An 18,999-nucleotide genomic window follows, 5' to 3' on the forward strand; every position below is an offset into this window, starting at 1 on the left:
CCAGTAGTAGAATTATTGAAGCATATGGCATTTCTATTTTTAATTTTTTGAGGAATCTCCATACTGCTTTCTACAGCGGCTGCCCCAATTTGCATTCCCACCAAGAGTGCACAAAAGTTCCTTTTTCTCTACATCTCCTCCAACACTTGTTATTTCTTGACTTTTTTTATTTTAGCTATTCTGACAGGTGTAAGAATGTGATTTTGATTTGCATTTTCCTGATGATTAGTAATGTTGAACATCTTTTCATGTGCATGTTGGCCATTTGTATATCTTCCTTGGGAAAATGTCTATTCAGGTCCTCTGCCTATTTTTTAATTGGACTATTTGGAATTTTTTTTATTTGACTTGTGTAAGTTCTTTATCTATTTTGGACATTAACCCCTTATTGGGTATAGCATTTGCAAATATCTTCTCCACTCAGTACATTGCCATTATTTTGTTGTAGTCATAATAGCTTACTCATGCTTTTGTTTCCCTTGCCCATGGATACATACCTAGAAAAATGTTTCTATGGCCAAAATCAAAGAAATTACTGCCCGTGTTCTCTTCTAGGAGTTTTATGGTTTTTGGTCTCACATTTGGGTGTTTAATCCATTTTGAGTTTATTTATGTGTATGGTGTTAGAAAGTAGTCCAGTTTTATTCTTTTATATGTTGCTGTCCAGTTTTCCCAGCACCATTTGTTGAAGAGACCGTCTTATTCCCACTATATATCCTTGCCTCCTTTGCCATAGATCAACTGCCCATATAAACTTGGATATATTTCTGGGCTCTCTATTCTATTGATCTTTGTGTCTATTTTTGGGTCAGTACTATACTGTTTTGATTATTACAACTTTGTAGTATATCTTGAAATCTGGGATTGTGATACCTCCAGCTCTCTTCCTCTGTACTGTATGTTGTACTTTGAAAAGTGCCTGACATAAACAAACTCTCAACAAATGTTAGCTACTATATATTGTTAATATTGTGTTGAATATATTGTTTGATTTTAGATATTGTAGCATGAAAAATAAAGTAATGCATTACAAAATTTTGTAAAGAGATGAAAAACCAAAACTCATATGAGAATATATTTTTATATCAGTGTACCAGAGGATTCAGAAAAATTAAGGATATAAATATATGTAGCCCAGAAATAGCACTTAATATACATAGTGATATATGATAAAAGTTGACATCATAAATCATTGTGGAAGTTGACTCAATTATTCAGTAAGTAGTGTTTAAAAGTTATTTAATTATTTGTTTAAAAATCACTTTGTATCATCACTTTATTCCAAATGCAACACAAATTTCAGGATTGGTTCCTAGGATTTAGAAATGAGATGCTGAAAACACACACACACACACAAATTCAAGAAATAATACAGATTCATCTATAGATAAATATTTAGCTTATTCCTCAGTAGGAAGGACTTCCTTAGCTTAGAAATCATTAAAGAAATTACAAAACATCAATATCGATTACATTTAAATTCCCAGTGTTAAAGATAACTGAGAAATATAATATACTATTATATAATACATAATAGTATATGTCAAATATGATGAGCTTGTACAAATTAAGAGCAGTCTAAGACTCCAGGAGAAAAAAATAGCAAAGGGATCATATAATACTCTTAGCTTCTTTGGAGTCAGATGGATGAAAGAAGTACAAGTTACTTATTATACTGGAAAGATATGTAGGATATGTGGGAATGTGAAGTTAAAGGAAAAAAATACAGTCCATTTGGATCTCACAATCCAAAATAGATTGAACTGAATTGAAATAGAGGCTTGGCTCCAAAACCAATGATAACAATTGTTCAGTTGGTGAAGGAAACCTCTTTGTTTACCTTGCCTTTGTACTTCATAAAAACCAAACCTGATTAGATGTTTTGGTAACACTACATGGCTTAAAGAAGTTGATTTATGGGAACACATTTTGGAGAAGATTTATAACACCAATAAATAAAAAGTGGATTTGTTCTAGACTTTCTATTGTGTTAACTCCTATGCAGTGACTTATTTAAAAAGTTTCTTTTTTTAATAATAATAAATTTATTTTTTATTGGTGTTCAATTTGCCAACATACAGAATAACACCCAGTGCTCATCCCGTCAAGTGTTTCAACCCTAATTCTCCCTTCCCCTGCTTTGGGTGAGATTTTATGGTCTCTCAACTATGGTCCTTTTCAGGACCATGATCCCATGACTGATGAAGACTCACCTACAATGCCATGCTTCTCAAAAGTGCACCACACACCCCTATGTCTCAACAACCACATAGAAGAGCAATTGCCTTGTAGGATTAATTGGTACTTTTTAAAAAGTGTTTGAAGATGGAGCCAAATTCCTGTTTCCAGAAGATGACTTGAACAGGTTGACTCTTATCTCTGGTTGCTCCAGACCAGTATAAAAAACTCTGGCTTGATTCATGGAGATTGGCTTAGGCTGCTGGGCAAAAGAGCCAAGTCCTGATCCTGATCATTGCATAAGAGCCTGTGTGTGGTCTCATAGAGAGAACACTTGGCCAGGAGTCAGGAAATCGGAGATCTGCTCCTGGTCCAGTTTTGAGGACAAGTGGCAGGGCCAGCTTTGTTGGACTCTACTGGGGCTTGCATGCCTCTAGCCTTCAAATTTCAGTACTCCTTAAAAAAGCAAGACCTTTGAATTCACACATCTTTTGGGTTGAATTTCCAATCAACTATTAGATTTACCTCTCTGGATCTCAATTTTCTTATTGATAAAATGGAGAAACAACTTATACCATGCCACCTAAATGCTGACTGAAAGAAATAATGTACATAGCATTGTACCATATAGATATGGCACTGTGCTTTCCTTATAATAATCATTCTCAGATTATTCTCTCTCCTTCCTCTTAGAGATTATTTTACCACCTTGTTTCCTAACAAGCCCACTTTTAATTAATTTTCAGAAAAGATCATGTAAATCCAACTTGTGTATTATTGGCTAATAAGACATAATAAGTGCTCCTCCCCAAGTATACTGGCATTTTGGAAAGGAAAAGTGAGAAATTATAGCTGTAATAATCCTATCAAGGCAGCAAGGGGAGACCAATAGGGAAAGTGTCCGGAGATTCAAAGAAACTATCCAGGAAATCTTAACATAAAACATTTTGACTCAATCTTTTGTTTTAAACCTTCTAAAATTTAAATTGCCAGTATTTTGAAATAGGTAGCATATAAAGATCATTATCATATCAGCTTTTCAGATCCCTTTTCAGAAGGGAAAACTTTAATCTGCCTGTGTTAGGGGGAGTAGGATGCAGGTCATATAACCTGGATATTTAAGGAATTAAGAAAGAAAAGATAAAGGAGAGAAAACCTTCACATAATTCATACTTGTACCCAGAATTGTAAGAGATTACTGGTATAAATAAGTACTTTTGCATAAAGTGGTTAAAAATGTTAATGTATGGTATTTTTATTTACTATTCTTTATTTTGAAATTTTCCATTCAAAGGTACATTTCAAATAATGGTCTTTATCATCATTATGGTCTCCCAGTAATTGTAAATACCCAGAGAAAGTCACATGTTTCCTTCCTGTTGAACTGTTACTCTACAAATCATAGTATTTTCCTAGGATTTTTACTGTGTAAAATTTCATTGCAGTATTTGTGGTAAACTCTATTGTGTATGATATTACATGATAACAGCAATGCCTAGTGCCTAAAAGTTATAATGACCAGCTATTCTGTGGTCAGTAGGAGGAAATTATATAACATTAGTTGCCAATATGCTGTTAAGGGAAAAGTCTTCACATTGCTCCAGCCCACCTCCTGCCCCTGTCATTTACCACTAATAGTAGGTTTTGCAAATAGGTTGAGGGTAAGTGGCCCCTGGAGTACTATTCTCTGTACCCCCAAACCATGCCCAACCCTTCTGCTTGGTTATTTCCACTTGGTTTTAAATCAGTGGTGGGCAAGTTTTCGTGTTTTTAATTCCCACGCATTTACTCTGTTCTATCACAATCTAGGTGTGTCTAGTACTCTCAATCTAGGCACTTTCATTATTTCTTTATTTATATAAAGCATTTTTTAAAAGAATAATTTGACCTAAGATACAGGTCATCTTGGACTTTCTTATCGTGTTTGTTTTGTTAGTGGTGTTTTTGTTATTTTCCTTTTTCAAGTATTTGCTATCTAAATTAAAAGGGACAGCAGCAATGGTCACTACTTTTCCATGTCTCCTTGAGCTTTACCTTTCACATTCACTTCCCTTTCACAAGTAATTGGCTTTCAAATAAGGTCTCTACTAATCTTCAGTGTAGGAGGCAGCCACTCATCCAGGGAGACCAGGCCCAGTCCCTCCATCAGCCTCTGCTGGCCACGTGCTTGCCCTGACCCTGTGTCTGGCTTGGGTTGCCCATGATTATGGCTCTTGCTGGCAGCTCAGTGGCCCATGGGTCAGAAAGCAGAAAAGGAATTTAGAATTACAGGGGGAAATGATGCTTAAAAAGGCAACAGTTTACTGATGTCTATTTTTTTTCCACTCTAAGATATTTTCATACAGTTTGTCCTCTATTTCCATCAAGTATGGTTGGTTGCACTTCTTAAGGAACTTTATTTCATTATGTAGTGAGTCTTGGGGAAATAATCCAAGAAGACTCTAAGAGAAAATATATCCGTAGCTTTCTTCACTAAACATGGGACAGAACAGACACTGAGATGTGAATTTTGAAAAAATTTTTTGAAAAATGTGAATTTTGAAAAAATTTTTTAAATATAAGGAATAATATATTTTGCTTAGTTAATATGTTATTAAGCACATTATATTATTCCTTTAGTTCATATTAATCAGTCATTTATATTCATTTTGTGTGTTCCTCTGAGTAGCGAATTTCTTCATGTTCAATGCTTGAAAGGCTACAAAATGAACAGCGACAAAATAATTATGCCCATTGTTTTTATCACTACTTGATTTTTTCAAAACAGCCAATAATTTATCTAGTTTATAGAGTACCACATGTAATTATTGGATCTAATATTTCCAATAATGAAAACTTTAAAACAGAAATTCCGTCCTTTACACTCTTCAAAGTGAATTCTTCATTACCTTCCCTTTCCTCAAATATCAAGTTTTATCAGTAGTGATGCATTTTCTTGTGTGTTTCTTACCCTACCAGGCTTGATCCAGTCAGATTCACACACCTGAGATGAACCCCAGGCCCCCGGCAGCTATGAAATCATTCAGGAATGTAGACTTATAAGTAAGCAATTAAAGCAGGCTCTGGAGTCCTCTAAGGCATGTGGCAGTCATACTGGGCAACAGGTGATATATTTTCCATCATTCCTTCCCCTTGTCCTAGATACCTTCTCTTAAAATAGATAACATGTTTTATTCTACCAAGTGTGTGTGTGTGTGTGTGTGTGTGTGTGTATATACATATATATATATAACCTCTTCTTTCCTAGTGCTTTAATAGACATAGGCAGGGGATAAACAATAACTAAATAAGAAATTTTAACTACTCATTATAATACACCACTGATTATATAATTTTGTAATATAATTCCTATTTAGGCTCCTGTGGACTTTGGATCCCCTATTTCTCCAGCCCTTCTTCCTTCACGCTTTATGATGACTATTTACTCTATTATCTTTTTTTTCCTTCAGGCTTTCAAAGTATTTCTGTGTGGTCATTATCAAAACTCTGCATCAGAGCCACTTGTGTACTTGTTCAAAATGTTCCTGATCCTCATTCTCTACTCACTGCCAACTGAATTGGATTCTCTGAAAGAGGGACCTAGAAATACACCTTTTGAACAAGTACCTCTCTTCTCCCCAGGTGGTTCTAATGCATGTGAAAGTTAGAAAACAGGTCTTCTAGCATCACCTGCAACACAGTTATCTTTCAGTTATGACTCTTTTTTTTTTTTTTTGGTATTTTCTTCTTTTTTTAGTGTCAATTCCTCCATTTTCTTTTTTTCCCCCTATTTATTGACTTATTTTTTTATTTAGGTATTGCATATTTTCTCCTCCAAATTTTTATTTAGATTCTCATTAGTTAACATATAGTGTAATATTAGTTTCAGGTGTAGAATTTAGTGATTCATCACTTGTATACAATACTCAATGCTCATCACAAGTGCCCTCCCTAATACCCATCACCTACTTAAACCATCCCACCACCCACCTCCCTTCCAGAAACCCTCAGTTCTCTATAGTTAAGAGTCTGTTTTATGGTTTGTCTTTCTTTTTTTCACTCCATGTTCATCTGTTTTGTTTCTTAAATGTCACGTATGAGTGAAATCATGTGGTATTTGTCCTTCTCTGACTGGCTTATTTTGCTTAGCACAAGACTCTTTAGCTCTACCCACATCATTGCAAATAGTAAGATTTCATTCTTTTTTATGAAAGGATGCTCAACACCATTCACCATCAAGGAAATACAAATCAAAACTACAATGAGATACCATCTCACACTAGTCAGAATGAACAACACAAGAAACAACAGGTGTTGGTGAGGATGTGGAAAAAGGGGAAATCTCTCACACTATTGGTGGAAATGCAAACTGGTGCACCCACTCTGGAAAACAGTATTGAGGTTCCTTATAAAGTTAAAAATAGAGCTACCCTACAATCCAGCAATTGCTCTACTAGGTATTTACCCAAAGGATATAAAAGTACTGATTTGAAGGGATACATGAACCCTGATGTTTATAGCAACATTATCAACAATAGCCAAATTATAGAAAGAGGCCAAGTGTCCATTGACTGATAAATGGATAAAGAAGATGTGTACATATATTCTATGGAATATTACTCAGCCAATTCCTCCATTTTCAAGAGGATTTGTGAGCCAGTATGAAGCAGTATTGCTTCATTCTGCCCACCAAATCTATATCTAGCCCTAGACTTTATCAATATCAACTTTCTGATTCAACAGAAAAATCCAGATCTGTCCATCACTTAATACCATTTTATCTTATTTTTTTAAAAAATATTTTCTTTATTCATGGGAGACACACAGAGAGAGGCAGAGACATAGGCAGAGGGAGAAGCAGACTCTCTGCAGGGAGCCTGATGTGGGACTCAATCCAGAGACTCTGGGATCACACCCTGAGCTGAAGGCAGACTCAACCGCTGAGCCACCCAGGTGTCCCATTTAATACCATTTTAAAGAAGGTCTCCAGTATTCCATGGCTAGTATCACACCATTGGGTAGATCATTCTTTAGCATCATGAAGGTCTAAGTCATGTTGTGACATTAAGTTGGACATAACTGAAACAACAAAAACAACAAAAACCCAATTCATACTTGCCAAGTTTCTCCTTTTCATGTCCATTTCTAAATTCTCCGGGCCATACAAGAGCTCTACATTCTGTCCTATGTCCCTTTCTCACTCTGACTTTCTGACACTCTCTTCATTCTTGTATTATTCATACATAGGAAACAGAATAGTGTCACACACGTGATCTGTATTCTATAAATTTAGTTATTAACATTATTAATACACTTTAAAACTACATGCAAGTAATATCTTGGGTAATAGAGCATATTAGAGATGAAATGTGAAAGCCCAAAACCTATTTAATTGATTTATTGACATGCTTGTCCTATCCTCTGGAGCTCTCTGGGGACCCTGGCTTAGGCTTAACACCCTAGGTATACTTAGTTCTCACAGCTTAAGGAGGATTTCCCTGACCTTTTTCCAGTGTTTTAACCCAAACCCTGAGGGCTTCTTAAAAGAGAGGACCAAACATTGTATGTCCTTGTGAGTGTTTTCAGTCTAGTATGGCTAACCTCCTTGAGATCATGAAAACATTTTTTTTCTTTGATTCATTTTATCTAAATGTCTTGGACAGTTCCATAAATGGGTTTGTTGATAATAACTGTGAATGTGTTTTCTTTTAAACTATCTCTGATTAGTGTCTGGTGGCTTTAGAAATAGAAGTTTTTGCATATTAGTATGGGGTGTTAAAACCTGAAGGTTAAATGGATGAGTCTGACTTTGAATGACCTTACTGTAGTAATGTGTGTGAAAAGTCTTATGTTCAACAAAAGTTTTATATTTGATAGGTTCACAAAAAGACTTTTACCACCCAGGGCAAGCTTTTGGAAGGACACAGGCTTATATTTCCATAGTATCAATACCAAGTCCATAAAGTTTCCAGATTTTCCAAAAGGATAGATCTATATTTTAGAGGTGTTGGGTAGGTGTAGCAGAAGGGTCATGGTTTATCATATGACAGGGCAAGACTCTTTGGTATCTGGCCTGACCAAAAGTAATTTTTAAAAATATTTTATTTATTTATTCTTGAGAGACACACAGAGAGAGGCAGAGACAGGCAGAGGGAGAAGCAGGCTCCCTGCAGGGAACCCGATGTGGGACTCAGTCCCTGGACTCAGGATCATGCCCTGAGCTGAAGGCAGATGCTCAACCACTGAGCCACCAAGGCATCCCCAAAAAATAATTTTTGAAGGGAACCTCTCTTTGCCATGTCACTTTTCAGTTTTTTCTCAAAACTATCTTTAAAGATTGCACTTTGTAGGCAACAAAGTGGGCTGCCAGTGAGGAGACCCCAGACCCTGAGCTGACTCCTGGCAGAAGAATTCAGAAAAGGAACACAATGACCCCTTGATCTGACAGAGTTGGTAGAAGAATTTAGAGAGTGACAAGAACTACTTTTACCTAGGACAATCATCTGAGAACAATGATTAAGCCCCTGTGGACCTCACACAGTGAAGTGTACTTAATATTTACTCAATATGGTTTTCAAAAATAAATCAGCGACTAAATGAGCAATTTTGTTTATGTTAAATATCTGACCAGGACATAGGGCTCTATTCCTGAGCCAGACCAGGAGAGGAGGTCCTCAATCTGAGTTAGCAGCCTCACAATATTCGGGGTCTTTAAATACCATCTTGACTTTGACCAACAATTCCAGGAAGTAACTAGTAAACATTTCCCTGCCCCAACCAGCACATTAACCATGCCAAGGACAGTTTTGTGAAGCAGTGTTGACTACAACCCCCAACTTCAGGCAGTCAGTGGAGAAGCCTGCAGCTGAAGCCCCAGATACATCTGAATATGAGCTAAGATACTAGCCAGGGCCTTGTCTGTCTTGCCCTTGAAAACATACCCAAGAAACAACTTGGTTAGGAATGCTGCCACTTGGAGGTGGGAGTGGGCTTGGTCCCAGGCTGAATTGAAGCTTTTCCTTAATGAGATGAAGGGCCCACATCTTGAGGATGGGAGTCTTCTCTTCAGGTTGACATAACAGCATTCTCAGTGCACTGTCCTTACTGTCCTTACAGAATTGCCTTAGGCTGTTTGTGCTTGTGAAGAAAGACGAGTCTTAGCAGTGGTTGAGAAAAGAGGCCTTATACCATCTCAAAGTTTCTATAAGACCATTTTCCTGAGGACAAGACGAGAGAAATTGGAGAGCTAGACCTATGGTCCTTGACTCCACTCTTAGAAGTGGAATCCATTCTATAATTGATGACTATAAAACATCAATGTTATATATTCCAGTGGCAAAAAGTCACCTTTCTGAGGAGTTTGGGGCATTCGGGATACTTCTGCCATGTGTTAACATTCCTCCCCTTCTAGTCTATTATTTCCAGGCTTACATATCAATGAATGAATTTATTATTTAAGGTTCCAGTTGAAGTGGGAAGGCAGGAATGTAAATGGATAAGGGAGGTGAAGAACAATCAACAGCTATATGATCCTTTGGGAATTGGTAGGAGCTGGACCACAGAATGGAATGGGAAGTATTGAATGAAGCTCGATCTTGTGTACATCAGTTACTGTGAGAGGAAGCCAGGAAGTAGACAGCTAGCATGTAGGCTATCAGAGAAACCAGGTCTGCTGAGAAGACATGTCTAAGAGAAAACTATTGCTTTACCAGAAGCTTTGACCAGAAATGGATGCTGAGGTGTCAATGTAAAACATACATGGAATCATTGGAGAATCTGTGGAAAGATCCGAATGAAAGAGGAGATATTGGGAAGCTCCTTTGAGAGCTGGGAGTGGGAAACAGTTGATTGGTATAGAGATTTTTAAAAACAGCTATTACCCCTTTCAAGAATTACTAATAACTGGGGCTCCTGGGTGGCTCAGTGATTGAGCATCTGCCTTTGGCTCAGGTTGTGATCCCAGGGTCCTGGGATCGAGTCCTGCATCGGGGTGCCCACAGGGAGCCTGTTTTTCCCTCTGCCTATGTTCCCTCTCTCTGCCTCTCTTTCCGTATTTCTCATGAATAAATTTTTTTAAAAAGAATGACTAATAACTATTATATGAGGCAATGCTTGTGAACCATGCCATAACAAGAGTTGAAGAAACTGCCTGCTCAAAAGTCAAATGTCTAAAGTAAATATAATTTTGGAAAGAAAATGTTTTTGGGATGTCTGGGTTGCCCAGTGGTTGAGCGTCTGCCTTTGGCCAGGGTGGTGATCCCTGGGTGCTGGGATTGAGTCTCACATCAGGCTTCCTGTGGGGAGCCTGCTTCTCCCTTTGCCTATGTCTCTGCCTCTCTCTGTGTGTCTCTCATGAACAAATAAATAAATAAAATCTTAAAAAAAAGAAAGAAAATGTATTTTATGAAGAAAATACAAAGAAGTATGTGTGTGTGTTTTTTAAAACATTTATGAAATTAGCACTCATAGACCTTTTTTCCTCACACTGACTTATCATACTTAACTATTTAAAATTCAAAAAGAAATAGGTGTATTTTTGTGTGTACAACTACCTAGAGTTGCATCTCTAAGTACTCTCCCCAATCCCTAACACACAAACACATGACTAATAGCAGAGTTATTGTTTTGTAAAAGTTTGATGGTTTTCACTTCTTGGAAATTGGGTGTTACCAGTTTGTTCATTGCCTTTCTGGGAAATGAGGTCCACCTTCTATAGATGGAAATACTGTCAAAGTATCTTTTACATCGCTAAAAGGCTCAAGGGAGAAAATATATTTTATAACTGACAAAAGGTTAGAATCAGTCCTTAGTGCTTGCTTGGTAGTTTAAATTAAAACTTAAAACAGGGACACCTGGTGGCTCGGTGGTTGAGCAACTGCCTTCAGCTCAGGGCATGATCCCAGAATCCTGGGATCGAGTAGCACACAGGAAGCTTGCTTCTCCCTCTGCCTGTGTCTCTGCCTCTCTCTCTGTATTTTTCATGAATAAATAAATAAAATCTTAAAAAAAGAAACTTTAAAACTTAAAAAAAATCTTAAAACATATCTAGTGACCATGTTGTTCTAATTAAAATACATTAACACTAATTCTAATTTCCACTGTGAATAGCCATACAAATGTAGCTCATCAAAAGAAAGAGTATACGGATTCCACATAAATGTTGTCACTATCACCGTTTTTATATTAAGTGGAAGATGCAGGATATAAGTGCAAATAAGATGCTATTTCTACTTTCAGCATCAATCCTTCTCAACATCGATATTTTTTCTAGAAACCCTTGAAGGACTCCTGTGTTTCTCCATCACTCTCCACACCATTCCTAATTAGCTCCTCTGAAAGTTGACCATTCATTTCTCCCCAGCCACATTGTGGTAACTGCAGAGGCTACCAGATTAAAGGATCCTGTCTCTTCTTTGGCCCCTAGGGCAACCTAGACTCTCCTTTGGTGTGTTGAGCTTGAATCCAAATAGAGTACAAGAAAAATCCTCTCATGGCAGAAGCTGTGGAATGTAATTTTGGAAGGTATAGGCAGCCATATTGTCTGCCATACATGGAAAACTCCTCGACAATGTAAAAGATTAAGATTGGCATCCAAAGAAGAGCAAGGACAAGACATGGAGGAATAGTCCTATCAATATACAAGCTCCTGGCTCCACTTCTTTCTCTGGATCACTGCCTTTCCTGAGATTTGGTTACTTCAACTTTCTTGAGTTACCTAAAACAATAAATGCCCACTTGTCCTACATGAGTATTGCTTGGGTTATTAGTCATTTAAATAAGGAGTCCTATTCAGATAATTTGGCCAACTCCTTGGTGTGAATATGGAAACAAGTCTTGGGACAGATTAACTGAAGGAACAGTAATTAGAAACACCAATCCATAGCCACATGTATCCATGGCATGATGGATAAATGGGTTATCCCCTTGGCCACAACCCTCAAATAGGGACTTTAAAATATGTTGCAAATTCTTTGACATTAAACCCTTCTTTCATAAGATGGGATACAATTTACTCTCCATTTGAATATAGACCCTACACAGTGACTTGTTTCTAACAAGTAAAATATGGCAGAAATGATGTTACATGACTTCTGAGATTAGGTCTTAAAATGAATAGTTTCCACCTCACTTTCTCTTTTGTGGATCACTTCCTCTGGGAGAATGTAGACTCCATATAATGTATACAATCAGCCAGTGCTGAAAGAGGCCCACATGGAGAGGGACTGCTGCCCACACCTGGTACCAACCTGCCAGACACATAAACAAACCATCTTCAAAATGGATCCCTCAGTGCCAGTTAAACCCTCAGATAACTACAGCTCTGATCAATGTCTTGACTGCAACCCTCATGGGAGACCTTGTACCAGAGCCACCCAGAGGAGCCATTTCTGAATTCTTGACCCACAAAGATAATAAAATGTTAAAAAAAGATAATAAAATGTTTATTGTTGTTTTAAGTCATTACAGATATGGAAAATTTGTTACACAGCAATGGATAACTAATACTATGTCTAAGATTGAAGAGAATTCTTCTGTAGGGGTGAGTAAATCAGCTTCAATAGTAAGTGATGACAGAAGATCCCAAAATAGGTAACCCAGTCATAGAAATAAGCGGAGGTCATAATTTAGAAGTTGGGTCTCCTTAAATTAGGGTTCCTGGTAGAAAAATACAAAAATAGATCACTTACTATAAAAAAAATAAAGATAAAAAATTTTTTTAAATGGTAGTTCAAATGCGTAGTTTTAAGGTCAAATATATTTAGATCCAAATCTTGGCTTCATTAGTTTCTGTTTGAAGCTATTATTTGTCCATATTTTTTAGGGTAGTTTCAGGTTTACAAAAATGTTACAAAAATTATCAAGACTTTCAGTGGAGGGATCCCTGGGTGGCGCAGCGGTTTAGCGCCTGCCTTTGGCCCAGGGCGCGATCCTGGAGACCCGGGATCGAATCCCACATCGGGCTCCCGGTGCATGGAGCCTGCTTCTCTCTCTGCCTCTCTCTCTCTCTCTGACTATCATAAATTAAAAAAAAAAAAAAAAAAAAAAAGACTTTCAGTGGATCCTTAAGCTAGCTTCCCCAAATGTTAACCTTTTAGTATTAAAAAACTAGCATAAGAACATAGCATAGTAAAAATAGAGCAGAACAAATTAGAAAAAAAACTGTCCTAATATCAAATCTATCAATAATTTTTCTCATGACTGGCTGGAATCTCAATTTAAATTCATAGAATGTATTGTATATTGTGCCAACTTGTTCTGCTCCTTCTTCTTTTCCTTGGTTCCTTGGTTCTACTTTTCCAGGACATCTTTTTCTTCCTGCTGTGTCAAATTATTCTTTCCCAATGCAAATTAATGTATCCAAGCTTATTTCTCTCTTCAAAAGATGCAAGCATGAGCAAAGAAATCAGGGTGAAATTTCTCAATCTTAGTTTCTCAATATTTTAGCAAACAAATTTCCAAAATGAATGATTCTTGTCCACCACACCCACACCAAGAAAATTTGAGAAATTGATCGTGAATTTCTCAGAAAAATAATCACTTAAGAAAAGTGCAAGATATCACAAGTTATCAATATATGTATCTTTTCAAGAAAATATTCCGTTTCATCTTATGACACAAAGGAATCTGTTTTTCAGAACTTGAACTTAACTAATTAGAGCAGAAAACTGAATCAATTAAGCTAAATCCAGCCATATTTGTATGTTGGGTTGTGCAGCTATCTTTTCCATCCTGAATGTCAGCTGCATGAAGACCGGAGCTATGTATAACTCCATTCTGGGTCCTCTGTATCTCACATAGTGCCTGGCATAGGAACTTTAATATGATAGAGAAGTTTCCTCTAAGTTTTACATTTTTCAGCAATTGATTCAAAAGTTGAATACACATTCTCTAAGACATCTATCTCAGAAAGGAAAAAAATTATTTATAAAGAGTCACTGAATATTCATAAGTAAAGCTCAGCTGTCAGGTACATGAGCAGACTTTTCTACCAATATGACAATGGGACCCCTTGGTGGCCCAGGCCATCCCCAGAAGCTCTTACCCTTCCATATTACCTGAAGGCCCTGCGATGCAGCTTATCCCTGAGTAGCTGGTCTTCACAGCTGACTGCAGATTAGAACCTAGGCCACATCCCTGGAATTGCTGCACCAAAGGGGAGTTAATGGCTCTCTCTCTACTTAAAACAGAAATTCATGCTAATTATTGAGGAGAAATAAAAAGCAAACAACAGACCTAGTGACATGACAGTCATGGTCCAAATTCAATTTCCCGAATTTGTGACTGAGAGAGAGCTTCCCGCACCTCCCAGCCTCTGTTCCTGCTTGCACTGTGCTCTGCTTGGTGGGTTCCTACCTAGGTTTGCAAGGTATGGAAGTGCATTCCTGCTTAGCGAGCATAGCACAAGGCAGCATCCACAAGGAATAACGGTTTCATAAATAGTTGTTGAAATAGTAAATGAATGAACCATTTGGCTACTTTTTTTACCCGTCTGGCTGGGGGTGGTTGCCATAAAAACACAATTAGAGTAAAGGAGTGAAGTGGGGGGTAGGGTGCTAGGGAATAAATGTAGTTGGGAGGGAGCAGAGGAGGAGACACAAGGCCAATCACTGACACTGTAAATGCAAAAGCTTCTCAGTGGGAGTCTGACTTTCCCACATAGTAATTATGTGCCATATTGTGTACATCCTCCATAGCTTATTTCTCAAAACATATTTGTGGCTACATTTTTGCCTATGCTATTTTCATAAGATGTGTTCTACATAAATGGCCAAGAGCAGCCAAAAGAAAACTCACCAATTCCTGTTTTGTTTGTTTTTCTCTTTGCTAATAAAGACAAGACTTAAGATAACTAAACTACCTTTCCTATGTAGAAGAGAATGATTTTATAAATTCTTCAGCTAGCCTCCAAGTAATTTGCTTTGACTTCAGTAGAGTTAAAAGCCCGAAGAACGGTTCTATTTTGTATGTGTGTGGTTACTGCTTTCTTGGCACTCATGGAGGATATTTTTGACTCTCTCTTTGCTGACATGAGCTATAGAGTGCAGTTAAGAAAACCTTCTGAGTGAAAACAAACAAAAACTCACCAGAACAAATTAGGGACAGGGGAACTTGGAAGGAGCGCAAGAGTTGTGAAACCATCAGAACATCAGGATTTAGGATGCTCCTTTAAAGTTTCTAGAATTTCTGAGAACACTCTTCGGGAAGTGTTTTGTTTTCACAGCAAAGTTGCTCCATGCCTGACAGATCAGAGAAGGCCGTTGCGTGAAGACTGGAGACTGTGAAAACATTTTCAGCAAACGCCAATCTGGTAGCAAAAGTCTAAAAATTGTACTTTCACAGTGAGTGCTGTCAGAATATGCAAAACTTTCTTGTCCTTATCTATCATATGAAATTAGAAATTATTTAAGGCAATTGACGCTTCTATTTCCTCCCCCCCCAAAAAAAAATCCATTTTGCAGAGTTCTGGTGTATCAGTGCATGATTGTTTCAGATTATCGTTTCAGCTGCAATATGCTGTCATATCAAAGCTTGCCTGATTTTTGTTCATTCATTAGGTAAGTCTTTACTGAACTCTTATCAAAGAAGATAGCCATGGCCAACTTAATTAAGAGGCAGATTTTTTTTTTTTAATTGAGACATAATTGACATGTATAACATTGTATTAGTTTTAGGTATACAACATAATGCCTTGATAATTGTTTATATTTCAAAATGACTACCACAGTAAGTTTAGTTAACATCCATCACCACACACAGAAACAATGTTTTTGCATGTTGAGAACTTTTAAGGTCTACTCTCTTATCAACTTTCAAACATATAATAGAGTTTTGTTAACTATAGTCACCATGCTGGACATTACACTCCCAGATTTAAATTTTTATCCAGTAACCATAGTGTAGAAACTTAATGAAGCCTATGCAACTCTAATTCCACCATTAATTTTTATCTGAAAGAACAAGCGGGATATTTTAGTGTATCAGATAACCTGAGTATTAGCCATTTAGAATATGAAATAGGACTTACAGAAGTTGCAAAGATTTCGAAGTCACAGAGGGACACAATCAGATGCGTGAAAGCATATCTCGTATTTCTGGATTAGCTGCATTTTCATGCATGTCAGGTGAAATTTCAGAGGAAAAGGGAAAGAATTTCAGCCATCAGTTTACATGAATAGCAGGGTTCAACCAATCTAAGTAGTCCCTGTCAGGCTAGGCCAGAATGTCCTTAGATAATCAAGTGTGGCTTTTTGGTACAGAATTATTATCCCAAAGGGGACCTGTTGAAACAAGCCCATTTGTGCTGTTGCACAGCACAACCTTTGGTGCTTTAACTTTCCCTTTCTTCCCTTAGAAGGCAGATCTGTGGCATACTGGAAAGGGCACATGCTTTGTGGCCAGCCATGTCTGGATTTGAGTCCTGTTCTGATGCATACCAGCCAGTGTGTGATTTGTGTGTGTTTCATAGCTTCTGAGCCTCTGATTTCTACTGCATAAATGAGCCTGGTGATGCTCATTTCATGGAGTGAAAGGAGCTTAGATAACACACTAGCCGCAGAGCCAGGGTTTAATTCCTACTGGCTAATATTTTTGCAGAGACATCAAGGCCATTTCTTGTTAACCAAATGAACCAATTGGCGTCATGAGCCAGAGATCCCTCAGCAACTGGTTAGCACTAATTATAAACTCTTTTAAAATTAGTACTATCAGCATATAGTTAGGCAGTTACTAGCCACTAATTCTTTCCCACTTTCACATTTCATAACGGTGGTCTGTTTAGAGCAGTGATTGAAAAACAAAAAGAACTTCAGAATTTGTAAAGAAGCTTTATGTTGCTTTATTGGTTTCAGAAAAGGACAGTGAGTACTGTTCTAAGAAAAAAACACAGACACTTTTGAAAGTACTAGAAGTGCATTGAATAGGGAAAGGGTAGAAGCACAGGAAAAAGTACATTATTTTAAAATACTTTTAAATCATATTAAAAGCCACATGCTAAGCTTTGTGGTTGGTTGGCTTTTTTGTTTTGTTTTGTTTTGTTTTGTTTTGTGTGTGTGGGTTTTTTTTTTTCTTTTCTTTTTTTTTTTTTTTTTTTTTGGTCACTGTTTGCCACTGAGTGACTGCCAGGGTTTGTCTTTTCATTTGGTCCATGGAGACCCAGCTCCTGCCATTTTGGGAGTGAGGTGCATTGAGCTCCCATCTGTTGGATTCATTCTACCTCTTAAACTTATGTAGATAACAGATTAAATATTTTGTAATCTAAAGTAACTCAGTGGAAATTCTGGGTAAGCATGACACTTGAAGCCCCCATTATCTCTAACTGCTTCCCTCAGGCCATAAACATGCTAAATTCATCATCTAAGGTAACTTGATGATGACTTGGCATCCCCACTAAGTTGCTGCTGCTGCAGCCAAGAGCATGTAATCCTCTCTGACTGTACCCATTTTCTCCATTCCTATTCATATTCAACCTTCTGAACTTCCTGCCACTCTCTTGAAATTGTCCCTATCCAGCTAGAGGAAGGAGCTGCTTGCTTGGGGCTCATCATAGACTTAAGAGAGGGGACCACCCCAGAGCCCCCCACAGGGGTCTACCTTCTTCGAAGCTGATATTAAAGGAACAGCCCTCTGCAAGCCCCACCAGTGGTCCCGCCATTACCAACCTTTTCCGGTGGAGTTAGGAAGCAGCAGGAGTTGAAGTGAGTTAGGGGATGGGAGCAGGAGTCATCCAAAGGACAAATGACCCATACCTGGAAGTCACTAGTTACCATGATCAAAAACAAACAAACAAACAAACAAAAAAAAAAAACAAAAAACAAAACCTCTGGCCATTTGTCATCAAAGTCTGTATTTCTTCTCTGGAAATTCATTTGTATTTTAAATGCTCTATTTAAAATACAGATTTCTCTGGGGCACCTGGGTGGCTCAGTAGTTGAGTATCTGCTTTAGGCTCAGGTCATGATCCTGGGATCAAGTCGCACATGAGGCTCCCTATGGGGAGCCTGCTTCTCCCTCTGCTTATGTCTCTGCCTCTCTCTGTATCTTTCATGAATAAATAAATAAAATCTTAAAAGAAAATAAAAATAAATGCTCTAAATCTCAAATTACCTGAGTTCCTTAAAGGTACAATGATCATATTCTCTTAGTTTCAATGAACAGATAAATTTGTTTGCTTTATGATGGCACTTGGGTTTTCGTTTGAAAAATTCAGAGGAAGAGCCCCTCTGACTTTCGTTCACTTCCTAATTACACTAATTTTATTTGATTGATAGATTAGGCTCTGGGGGAAAGAGAAAGCAGGGGCAGAGAGGCCACAATGCAATCCCTTATTCTCAGCTCCAGACAGCACAGGAAATCCTCAATTAAATTGTACCACTTCCCTCAGCACTCAATAAAACACATGCATTATATTTAGTATCTTTCAACTCATTTATAATAATGATTTTATGTGAAATGGTGCAACAAACTCATTCCTTCTAGACCTTCTTTTTATTATTATTGCAAAATAATGCGTGCTTCTTGCAAAAAAATCAAAAGCAGAGGGGAATAAATCATTAAAATTTAAAGTTTCCTTCTGTCTCCCTAAGGTTTTCATTAGAAAGCTTCCTGAAACAGTTGCTTTCAGTTTCAGGAGGTAGATAAGAGAACATCTCCTTACTCACAGCAAGGAAACTATGCATTTCATATTGTGCTGGGGCTTCTTCTTGACACTACGAGAAAGGAAATAAGATTCCTCTGGCCCACGTAGGACGCAGATGCAGCAGCATAGCATCTCAGAGAGGGAGGAAATCTGGCTGTGGATATGCTATAGAATTTTTTCTTCTGATGCAAGGTCTGACTGAGAAC

Source organism: Canis lupus, chromosome 1 (genome assembly GCF_003254725.2).
Source record: "Canis lupus dingo isolate Sandy chromosome 1, ASM325472v2, whole genome shotgun sequence".
Taxonomy (NCBI): Eukaryota; Metazoa; Chordata; class Mammalia; order Carnivora; family Canidae; genus Canis; species Canis lupus.